Source organism: Suricata suricatta, chromosome 3 (genome assembly GCF_006229205.1).
Source record: "Suricata suricatta isolate VVHF042 chromosome 3, meerkat_22Aug2017_6uvM2_HiC, whole genome shotgun sequence".
NCBI classification, from domain to species: Eukaryota; Metazoa; Chordata; class Mammalia; order Carnivora; family Herpestidae; genus Suricata; species Suricata suricatta.
Genome location: NC_043702.1, coordinates 133,889,174 through 133,900,801, shown reverse-complemented (window position 1 = coordinate 133,900,801; position 11,628 = coordinate 133,889,174). Strand labels below are relative to the sequence as shown.

At 47.8% G+C, this 11,628-nt stretch overlaps 1 long non-coding RNA gene across 3 annotated transcripts in view; it reads right to left on the bottom strand.

Moving 5' to 3' along the window:
* Positions 1-934: 934 nt before the first annotated feature.
* The window catches only part of LOC115286691, a 12,331-nt gene continuing 1,637 nt past the window's right edge, over positions 935-11,628 (bottom strand). The window contains exons 2-4 of one of the 3 annotated variants that reach the window (XR_003906214.1): positions 4,293-4,462; positions 2,465-2,684; positions 935-1,092 (exon numbers count right to left, since the gene is read on the bottom strand). This is a non-coding gene — a long non-coding RNA (uncharacterized LOC115286691). The other 2 variants (XR_003906215.1, XR_003906213.1) reach the window with 2 other exon arrangements.

Below are 11,628 nucleotides of genomic sequence, written 5' to 3'. Positions count from 1 at the left end.
TCCTGAGTCACATATCCTGAGATGTCCCCTTAGCCATCTTAAAAATCCTGCTTTGAATTGTAGCACACTTTTCCTGTATATGAGACTTCGTCATCCTGATGAGTTGTGCACAGGGGACTGATCAGGTATCAGAACTGCACTCTGGGTCTTGCGCAGACCACTGGTCAACCTCCTGCTCTGATCGCTCTTGTTTCCTGGATGCCTTCCACTTCCGATAGCACAAGCACATTCACTGTCTCATCCAGTCTTCCCAATAGTCTCCGTAAGGACCTCCAGGCATTAGAATGAAGGGACTTTCCCCCAGGACCACATCTTCCCCACCTTTTAAAGAAATCTTGGAATTTTATCATTCTGCTCAATCCTATGGTGTGGAGACAAGGGAGGCATTGTTTTTACTTATTTGCTATTATTGACAAGTCTGCCTTCAGAATCTGGTATTGTCCCAAAGTTGCCCTGACTGGCACTGGTGAAAAAAAAGGGTCCTTCTGCCTGCTTGTCTGGGAAGGGAATAAAGCAGAGATGGAGAGAGGAGCACAAGGAAGTGAGGAGAAAGGAGGCACCTGGCCCCCACTAGGCACCATGCAGGGGCCCAGCAGTGTCTGTGCACTACAGGGATTGCTGAAAGTGACATGGGCCAGACTGATCCTCTACCTGGAGGGGGCCTGGCACCTTGCTGAGTGCACCTTGCACTCATGGCTGAGTCTGGATATTGGGTCAGATAGCAATTCTGAGAGGACCTGAGAGTCTTCCCAAATTCTGTAGAGGAGGCTCTGAAGCCTGGACCCTCTTCCCTGCAGGTTCCCCCATGCTCGGCCACCAGCTGTCACCAATCTGCTTTCTTGCCACCAGCCCTACGTCATCTTTGAGGAAGATTAATGGAGCCACTTAAGTGTCCCCAATACAGTAGTGTTGGTTTTCTCTCAGGCATCAAACTTTGTTGAGTAAGGGGTACAAGCGAGAAGCAGAATTGTAGGCGGGATAGGAACTGGGTACAGGATCTTAGGTTAGACACATCCGGCTTTGAATCCCAGTTCTCTTTGTTAAATGACCTTGATCAGTTTCCTTAACGTCTCTGAGTCTCAGGCTCTCTGTCTGCAGAATGAAAATAAGAATCCCTTCATTGACAGGCTTGTTGTGAAAATACCCTGAAACAATATTTTTAGAGAATTTAGTCCAATGTAACCATACAGTTACATTGTATGATATATTATTACTTTTATCCTATAGCTGATGGAGCTTGATGATGTCTTTATCCCATCCCTGCTTCTCTAGGATGATTTTCTTAATTATCTGCCACCAGAAAACCACCATTTTTCTGGCTGACTCTGGTCTTCTTGTCCCAAACATCCCCACCGAGAGGCTAGTCAAGCAGGCTTTCAACGACATCCCTAGAGCAGTGATGTCATAAGCCTGGGCTCTTCAATTATGTGGTACACTCAACACATGTAATAAGTGACAGGGTGGGAGGTGCGTGCTCCGGACAGGAGACAAGACGTGGTGATGACTCCAAATGCCAGCATGTCGCAGCACCTCCTACAGAAGAGCCTCAGGTAGGTACCACCACCCTTGGCCGACAACTCCACCTGCCCCTGGTAAAGGCTGCACAGTGTGGTGACTGAGCATGTAGGCTTTGGAGTCAGGCTGCTTGGGTTAGTTAATCCTGCCTCTACCACTCGCTGCATGACTGTGGGCCAGTTACTTAACCTTCCTTTGTCTCAGCCTCTTGATCTGTAAATTAAGGTTAATAATAGTTATCTACCTTACAGAGTTGTGGGGATCAAATGAGATGATGTGACTTGCAGAGTACAAACACTCTACCAATGTTAGATAATCATAATATAACTCGGGGAGGGGGGAACTAGCATCTGCTATAGTCCAAGCATCAGGAAGCAGTAGGGGGTGCCGCGATGGGTCAGTTGGCTAAGCGTTGACTCTTGGTTTTGGCTGAGGTCATGGGACTGAGCCCTGCATTCAGCTTGGCGCTGTGGAGCCTGCTTAGGATTCTCTCTCCCTTTCTCTCTGCCCCTCCCCTTCCCTCTCTCAAAATAAATAAGCTTCAAAAAAGAAAGAAAGCAGTGGAGAACCCCACCTCTGGTCTCCACCAGAACTCTCTCCTCCAGCGCTCCTGAGGCCTTATCCTATAGATGAACGAACTATAACCAGGTGCCACTGAACCAGAACCTCTTTGGTGACTCTCCAAGAAGACCAGCCCCCTCCTGGCTTCTCAAGACCCACCCCGTGCATAGTGGCCTTCCTAAATGGCACCAAAGCCCCTGGTCCACACTGTAGGAGAATGAGCGATCAGTCGCAGGATGGGAATCTCTGAGGTTCGCCGGTCCTCTGGATACAACAGGCCAAACACTCAAAGACTCACTCTCTCTCTTGGTCCACTAGCACCCTTTCTTTGCCCAGGGGTTAACACACCATTCCAGGCCACTGAGCCTCCTCCCCATTCCACCTCAACCTTGGGTCCACGTGGAAGACAAAAAGAGAACACCATAGGCAGAACTTCCAGGAATCTCCTATACTTGAGGTTTGCCTCCTGCCTTTGCTGGTCCTTCCAGGCTCAGAGACAAGTCTGCATGCAGAAGAGAAGAGAAAACACCGCAAGTCTTTAGTTAATGAACACATCGAAACAGAAGCCTCTGCACTCTTCTATCAGTGGGTCCTGGGGCATGATGATGCTGTTGGAAATTGAAGAATAGGCATCAGGTCTCAAAATTTTTAATGAAAAGATCTTAGAAATTATCTAATGCTGTCCCTCTGTTTTATAGTTGCTGAGATACAAGCATTCACTTGGTTGTTCCTTCTTGCATTTATTCATTCATCAAACATTTGGTGAGCATCACTCTATGTTTTCCAAAATGTGGGACAAAACCTGTGAACAGGACAGGAAATCACTTTAGTGAGGCACACCAAATGTGCTTGTTTGAATAGAATGGAGTAAAACAGAACAGCACAGAGTATAAAATATATCAGAATATCTCACACAACATACGAAAACTTTAGTTTTGAATATATTTTCTTAATAGTTTTATGTATGTGCAGAATTGTATTGGCAACTGTGTTCCTTACTATGGTGTGCTTTGATTCTTGGTCAAAAATTTGAAAAACACTGTACTTCGTACCAGTCTGTACCAGTGCAGAAGAATCACTGGGGCATCTGGTTAAATATGAGGATTCCGGGGCACACTCCCAGGGGTTCCTCAGGTCCAGGAGGATCCCAGAGTCTGCACTGTGACAAGCCCATGCAGGATCCTGAAGCCTGAGTCCCAGGTACACCGAGAAGCGCTGCTCTGAGCCAGGGCTGAGCCTGGCTGGTGCAGGGAAAGGTCCTGCTTTGCAGGGCCTCCCAGGGCTCTGGAGAATTCCCAGCATGCTGCAGACTGCAAGGAGGAGGAGAAATTGGCTTTGCCCAGGCCTTGGGGAAGTCTTTCCAGAAGAAATGGCTTTTGAGTTGGGCCTTGAAGGATGAGTTTGAGTTTGCCAAGAAAAGAAGGGGAGGGAAGGGGCCTCACAACTGTCAGGAATTTCACACCATATTCCTCGGGGGCCCTCTGTTCTCAGCCCTCCCTGCGCGCCAGTCTGTGCAGGGATGGGCGTCCTGGCTCTCTGGCGCCCCCTCTGGCTCACTTGAGCATCGCCACTGGGATTCGGGCTTTTGGCGCAGCTGCTGCGGGGCTCTCAGTTCCCCTGTCCTCTTGGCCACACCACCTCCAGCCGCTGGCCACGGTACAAGGGGCCTTTTCTTTCCAAGGCCCCCACCAAGCACACATGCTTCTCCTCGCAGCTGTCTAGCTCGGCTGCCTGAACACAGAGGTAATTCACAGGAGAGGCGTTTGAGGTTTCCATGAAAAAACACCTCCTCTTTCCTTTTTCAACTGCTGCACTGAGCGTAACTGGACAGAACCTCTCTTCTTCACGCTCTGGCTGTAGGTGTGAAGCCGAAATTCTGGAAAGAAATTCCCCTTAGGGCCCCTGGAATGTAACATTCCTCCCTCCCTCCGTGTGCCTTCTTCTGGCCAGAGCCAACTGAGGAGTGGCCCTGCCCCATACCCCAGCCTTGGAAAGACCTGGAAAACCCTTGGCAAATCTATTCAGACAATGTGGGTGGAGGATGCAGATAAAAACCCGAACAAAATTATAAGCGATTATAAAAACATAAAGACGTTGCACAGTTTTATGCCATTATATTTGAAAACAGAGAGGCAAATTATGTCCTTGTTTGTAAGAATAAAATTAAAATCTTGTATTCAGAATAAAAAGTATCAGCAACCTCCTAGTGGCTGTACCTCATGAGGTGAAAGTGCCTCGGTCTACTCCAGTCCTCAGGCTTGCAGAAACAAACCTGATTTTGAAGGATCATCCCAAGGTGATGGGGCTCGTGGGGTCAGGGCAGAGGCGTGAGGATCCTAGGCAGGGCTGCTCTGCAGATGGGAACCCAGAGTATCTGGATTCAGCTCTTCAGCCAAGAGAGAAAATAAATGCAATAGAAAAAAAAAAACCTACTGAAACCAAAAGGTGGCTATTTGAGAAGATCAATGAAATTAACAACCCTCTAATCAGACTAATCAGGTTTTAAAAAAGAGAGAAAGCACCAATGACTAATATCAGGGATGGGAGCTGTGACATCTTTACAGATTCCACAGGCATTAAAAGATTAATAATAAGGAAATATTGTAAACACCTGTGTCATAGTACATTTGACGGGTTAAAATAGAAAAATTCCTTGAAAGAAATTCACTACCAAAGTTTGGTCAAGGAGAAATAGATCATGTGAATAGCCCTGTGTCTATTAAAGAGATTGTATTTAAAAACCAGCGCACAAATAAAACTCCATGTCCAGAGGCCAGACTTTCTACCACCCCCTCACCGGGTCACCAGGTGTAGGAAGCTCTCGGAAAGGCATGATCCTGGACAGGTATCTTTAATGGTAAATTCTATAAGAATGCTTCACTGATGGGGTGTTGTAGGTGACACATTCCAAGTGCCTTGCATCTCCCTAAAATCCCTCCTCGCTCCCCACATTTGTTGCCATTTCTTTGCAGGTCTTTGCCCCTATAACAGGTTGCAGGTGCTTTCAGAGCAGGGGCACCTATGATTCTGCCAGGTCCCCAGGTCCCCAGGTCTTCTGACCACAATGGAGAAACAGTTTGCTGAGCAAAAGACCTGATGCCAAAATGTCATATCTTATCTGGCAATGAGTGAGGGCGAGATGCAGGTGTCTCATCCACAGCCTGCCTACCACACACATGAGAACACATCTACATTTTTTAAAAAATAAAGTCACAATTATTATTCCTCCACTGACCCAGACTGAAAACCTGGAAGTCAAAGTGGATTTTCTTACACTCTACACTTCTGATCGGTCACTGACTCCTCTATCATATTTCTTCCCCTTCCCCAATTTCCAATATATAAGGTTTCATCAAGGACAAATGCTAACTCGCATTTATTCATGTGTTCATTGAATAAATATTGGCTGCTTAGTAATCATTTGATGTTGTCTGTCAAATATTTCCAGTTTCCCCCTGCTTAGTCCATTGTAGGATTTTTTTCCCTGGCCCCTTGTGGTTAGTCAGGACCATGATTACTTCTGACCAATGAGGTGTGAGTGTCTTTCAGACAGAGCATGCATTTTTCTCCCCGAGACTCCACGCTCCCTTTTCTCTCCCACTTGGCAACCAGCCACATTCGAGAGGGTGGTACCTCCATCATCCATGACCTGGATCCCTGAGCGGGTGAGTAGAGCCTCTGTGCAGACCCACAGAGAACATGTAGCAGGAGAGAGAAATAAACTTTTCTTTTTAATCTTAAGCCCCAAACCCCCAAAGTAAACATAACAATCAGATGCTAAAGTCTGTTAGATGTTGATAAGTGCTACGGGAAAAATTGAACAGTTTTAAGGGGCTTGGAAGTGAGGGGGTGGGGATTGCAATTTGAATTGCATGGCTGAGCTAGATCTCATTAAAGAGATAACTTTTGTGCACAATCTTGAAGCAGGTTAGAGAGCAAGATGTACTGATGTCTGGGAGAAGGTAGGGGAGGGAAAACCAAGACAAAGCCCCTGAGGTGGGAACATGTCCAGAAGGGGGGGGGGGAAGGAGGCCTGAGTGGATGGATAGAGTGAGCAGGGGGAGGAAGGAGATGAAGTCACAGCCAGGTTGGATACAGTCATACGGGGCATTTAAAGGAATTTGACTTTTGCTGTGAGCAATGTGTTAACCACATGGGAGCAACACTAAAGAAGATCAGTTAGATGACGTTGCAATAATCCAGTGATTTAGGTCAGAATGGTGAGAAATATTTTGAAGTTAGCGTTAACATGATTTGGTTATAGATTGAATGCGGAAGCAAGAGAAAGAGAGGTGTTAGGGACAATCCTAAGATTTGGGACGCAACCAACTGGAAGAGCGGTGTTGCACTTAACCAAGATGGGGAAGGCACTGGGGAATAGATTTTACGAGAAAAGATCAAAGGAGTTTAGGCTTGGGCAATGCCTAAAGATGACTGGTAATTGATAGATAAGAGATCATGGATATCAGCACTGGATAGGATATAGGAGTCTGATTTCAAGATAGAGATCTTAGTAGAACATAAAATTTAAAGAGTTATCAACATATGGGTTGCATTTAAAGCCACGTGATTATAAGTCACCGAGAGAGGATAGTACATAGTAAAGGGAAGAGGTCCAAGGACAGAGTCTAAGTGGGGAGATGAAAAGCAAAAGAGATTGAAAGCAGAGAACACAGGGCCCTGAAGATAAACCAGAAAGATGTGAGACTCTGGAGAGCAAGAGAAGAAATGGTTCAAAGAGAAAGAATTGATCCATTATGTGAAATGCTGTGGAGAACCCATGTTAAATGAAGACTGTGAGTTTACTATGTGATTTAGCCTCATGGCCCTCAAAGGTTGATTGGAGTTGATTGGAGACAGGAGAGGAATTGTAGCCAAGGAGCATAGACAGCCCATTCAAGGAGCTTCACTGTAGAGAGACCTGCGCATGTGAACAACCTGATACAGGAGTGGAGGCAACTTCTGGGGTGACGTTCTTGAAACAGTGAGAGGGAGTGGGGTCCAGGGCGCAAGCAAGGGCCAGCCTCTGTGTGGTCAGCTCATCCATAAGACCAAGGAGGATGTTAAAGGACATGGACACAGACGCAGGTGTGCGAGATGTAGAGGTGGGAGTTTAAGGGAATGCTTTTTCTCGGTGCAATAGGAAGCCAGGCCATTGGCCAAGATGGCAGGTGGAGCAGGAGGTGTGGGGGACCTTCAGAGAAAGAAGGTATGAAGTATTTATCTGAGAATGTGGGACAGTGCATGGGTTCATGCTTGCTGGGCAGCATTATAGACCCACCTGAGGTTATCGGTCATGACTAGTCAGGAAGAGTGTTAAGGATGTGCACGTTCCTGCTGCCATGGTCCACTGTGCGGGCACAGGCGTGGAGTGGGCTCAGAAGTGCAGTTAGCTAGGTCAGAGTTTTGTCAAACAGAGCAGTGAAGCAAAAGAGGGGTATTGGAGATGAGGGCATATGAAAGAAAGAACTAACTGAAGTGAGAAATCATGGAATTTGAGCCAAATAAGTAGGGAAAGAGAACAGGAGGGGAGTGGGGCATGAGTTAAAGGTAAAAAAGGCAGCCATTCACTGTGATGGATTGCCAGTCATGGGATTTCAGAAGATGGGAGGTGCTGGTCAGAGACGGAGACACACCAAGCTGAGATTCTGGACGGGGTGATATGACTATCCAAGTCAGACCCTTGAGTTCTGAGATACAGTTGGGAGGACATCACTGGAGGAGAGACACCCACGGAACTAAGAAGCCAGCTCCATGAAGCTGTGGTCCCAAGACTCATGACAGATGGTGACAGTGAGCCTGGTGCTGAGGGCCATAGAAGGAACAAAGGGTAGTCATCTGAGGTTTGAGGGGTGGTGGGCGCTGCAGGCTGATGACCTGATCTTCCCAACTGGGGAGTTTTGAGGAATAATGGCTTGAAACAGCAAGAAGGGATGAGGAAGACAAGGCAGGTGCCCCTCCCAGTGGCAGGAGGGATGCAGTGGAGAAAAATAAGCACCACTGGAGAAGGCTGCCAGGAACTGTTCTCAGAAGAGAGCCGGTGTTCAGTGAGAGCAAAAACAGATGACGTGGTGAACGCAGGATGTTGCTATCCAGCTTAACACATTTCAGTAACTTCCCACAACGCTTAGAACCTAACAGACCAAATCCCGTGCCACCTGCTCACTCTCTCCCTACGTCCCAGCCACAGTGACCTCAGACTGTTTCGTAGACATACCACATTCTTTCCAACCTCGGGGCCTTTGCATTTTGTGCCATGCTTTCTCTTCTTGAAAATGCACCCCAATCCTTGAGGCCTCATGTTGAGAGCATCTCATCGAAGAAAACTTGCTGAATACCCCCTTTGAAATGAGGGTGCTGTGCTGGTGCCGTAGAAGGAAGGGATCACGATCCACACAGTTCCTGTCCTCAAGTAGTCCAAAGCGTGGCGAGACAAATGAAGTGAGCAGGTAGTTTGAGAGTGTACTCAGGGCCGTGATGGGAGCAACCCAGATGTGGGAGTACGTGACAGAGGCCCTAACTTGGCTATGCTGGTCGAAGTGGGGATTCAGAAAATGGGCCTAAGGGACAAGCAGGGTCTGTGGAACGTGTTAAGGAGCTTGGGCTCCGTACTGGGGGAGATGGCGGGAGGCACTGAAAGGTATAGACTTCTTTTACAGAAGGATTATGAGCAGTAAGCAGAACATGATCTAATGTGGCCTCCATTGTGTTTGGCCCCAGAATGAGTGCAGAGGTGGCACTTGGGAGGCAGAGGACCACAAGCTTCTGGGGCACAACTAAGACCTCGTGCCATCTGGGAGAGAACATTTGGTTCGGATCCTGGAGCCACCAGAGCTACAGAATGTCCTGGACTCTTGGCCTCCCACCCACCACCCAGACAGGTTTATCAACCAGCTTTACAATAGGTACATTATTTTCTCACTGTGGTTTGAATTTGTATTTCTCGGTTTCTGAGCCTATGTCAAGGTCCCCAGGCCTTCATGAGCTGAGGTGTCTGGGGGTTGGGCATTTGTCAACAAGGGTTGGCATGGAGACTCCAGGGCTCTTTCAGCATAGGGCTCATAGGTCTGCCTGCTCAGGGACCCTTCTCTGCCACTCAGATGCAGTGCATCCTGGCATTAGGCAGCCACTTCCTTCCGGACCTGGATACCTCTGTGGGGCACTGCAGGACCAGGTTATGGGTGGTGACTTAGAGCCCGTCGCCACACTGGCCAGGAGAACTCTCTAGTAGAAAGTGTCTCTGCTGTCTTCCCTGGTCATGTGGCTTCTTCCCTCAAACCTAGATCTGGGGACGTCTAAAACCCAGAATCTAATGTTAGCAACCAGAAAACTCGTTTCCCTTCCTCTAACTCTCTAAACCTGACCAGAACTTGAGGGGCAATGTCTGCACTTCCATCATTTTGGGGCAAGGAAGTGGATTGAAAATAAAACAAGTAAGTTTCTATAGTCAAATGGCCAGAATATCCTCTGGTGCTAATGTTTTTGCCTAGAATCTCCCTTTTCATTTTTCACCTGGCTGACTCCCGCTCATCCTTTAGGACTTAACTCAGACACCTCGGATAGAGAATTCTCTATCTTTATGAATCTCAACCTCTGCAAAAGCCCTCCATTATTTTTCGCTGTGTGGCCAACCCACACCTGGCTCGTATTAAGTGTGTGCTAACCTGAATGGAATTCAGGGCAAGGTATCGGATTACCAGGATCTGCCTTTGACGAGTCCCTGCCCAGGGAAGATGGGCTTAAGTGAGTGGCAACAGAAGAGGTGCTAGATTTGGGGACGCTGTAGTTCTCCGAATAAGAATAGGACATTTTCAAAGGTAGAAGAGGGAAGGCAGGGTCCTGTCACCTGGCTTCTCACCTGTTTACACCACGCATCTGGAGAATGGGAGAACTTTCTAGAAGTGGCCAGCAGGTGGCAGCATTGCCCCTTGAATGAAGGACTCTTTTCCACAGGATGTGCTAAGGGCTTTCTGGCTTTCCATGGGAGGCCTTTCCTAGGCCAGTCTCAGAGTGATTTGAGGCACTGATAGGGCCAGTTTTCCAGCTGCTCTACACACAGAAAAGATCTGTAACCATTTGTGGATCTAATTTTTTCCAATTCCAGGCCTTCTCCTAGGGGGTCTTGCATTCTTGTTATAAATAAATAAATAAACAAACAAACAAACAAATAAATAAAGTCACAGTCCTCACTGGGGCCACTGGATCAGAATCTCCTGGATAGTTCCTGGTAATTCCCATGTGGTTTTGATGAGGGCGGGCCAAATCCTCATTTGTGTGATTACATTCCACAACTAGCCTTTCAGTCACAAAATTGACTTATCCATTAGGAAAAGCCGGTATATCTGGGCCCACCACCCACCCCTCTGCCCCAGGGCAGAACTTCACCTGCGAGGGCTGAGCAGGGTGTCTCCAGGGGGCCAGCAGGAGGTGATGCCAGGCACAGTCGCCATACTCCCCACCGGCCCTCTCCTCTTCGTTCCTCCTCAACCTCTGCAGGCCTGCTCCCCAGCACAGCCCACCCCCACCACCCACTGAGCTTTACCCCAACTGCAGGGCTCCATGACCAGCCTGCAGAAGCAAACAGGACAGCCATGGGTGCTGAGTGGCCAGCTCCCCCACCTCCAGGCATGCAGTATTTTCAGTAGTACCTCGGGAAGCTGGAGCCCATGGAGGGTGTCCTGGTGTTGACCAGGGTCAGGGTTAGCAGGTTAGCCATGCATGGAAAATCTGGGCCAGGATGGCTGACTGGGTTTTACAGTAGATGACCACATTGTTGCTTCTACGCCTTCCTGCAGCCTCTCTGAGTCACTGGCCACTGAAGGCCCTGGGCAGAAAGCTGCCAAAGTGGGTAAAGCCTGAAAGAGTGAAGCCCAGGTGCTGACAGGGCCAACGTGAAGGAGCCGGCGTGCTTGGGACCCATCCTGGTGCTTTCCCACATATCCCACCATTTTCTGTCTTAATGCCTTTGTCTACTCTGTTCTTCTACCTCAAGTCTTTTCCATCTAACTCTTATGTGTTTCAAAAGGCCACTTTTCAGATGCCACCTCTGTGGTCTGAGATGGTTTTATATATATATATATATATATATATATATGTATAAAATATACATAATATATACATGCATATATATAGGTACCATTTACACCTGCCCCCCACCCCCGCTAGCGCAAGGTCTTTTGTAAGCATGCCAGAAGGAGGCGCTCAGGAAGGGACGATGGAAGACACAAGAGAGGTGTGGTCGTTAAATATTGTGAGTGAAGGAAGAAGGTGGGGGTAAGTTGCAGTCAACAGTGAGGGCTTTATCGTGGAGCAGAAATTCATCTGGGCCCTGAAGGATGGCTTAGATAATTAGGTGAAAGGTCACCAGTATGGTCTCAGAGCTTTCTTCTTAATTTAAAGTCAATGCTGAGATATTCTGCATAGAAAGTGGTCCATGGGTGGGGCAGGCCAATCATAATCAATAGTCAATCATTCAGATACTCTTGGTCCGTCCCAGTGGATCTTTCTGGAGTGTGTGGTCTGACTAGGGAGTGAGGAGGACATAGACAGTAA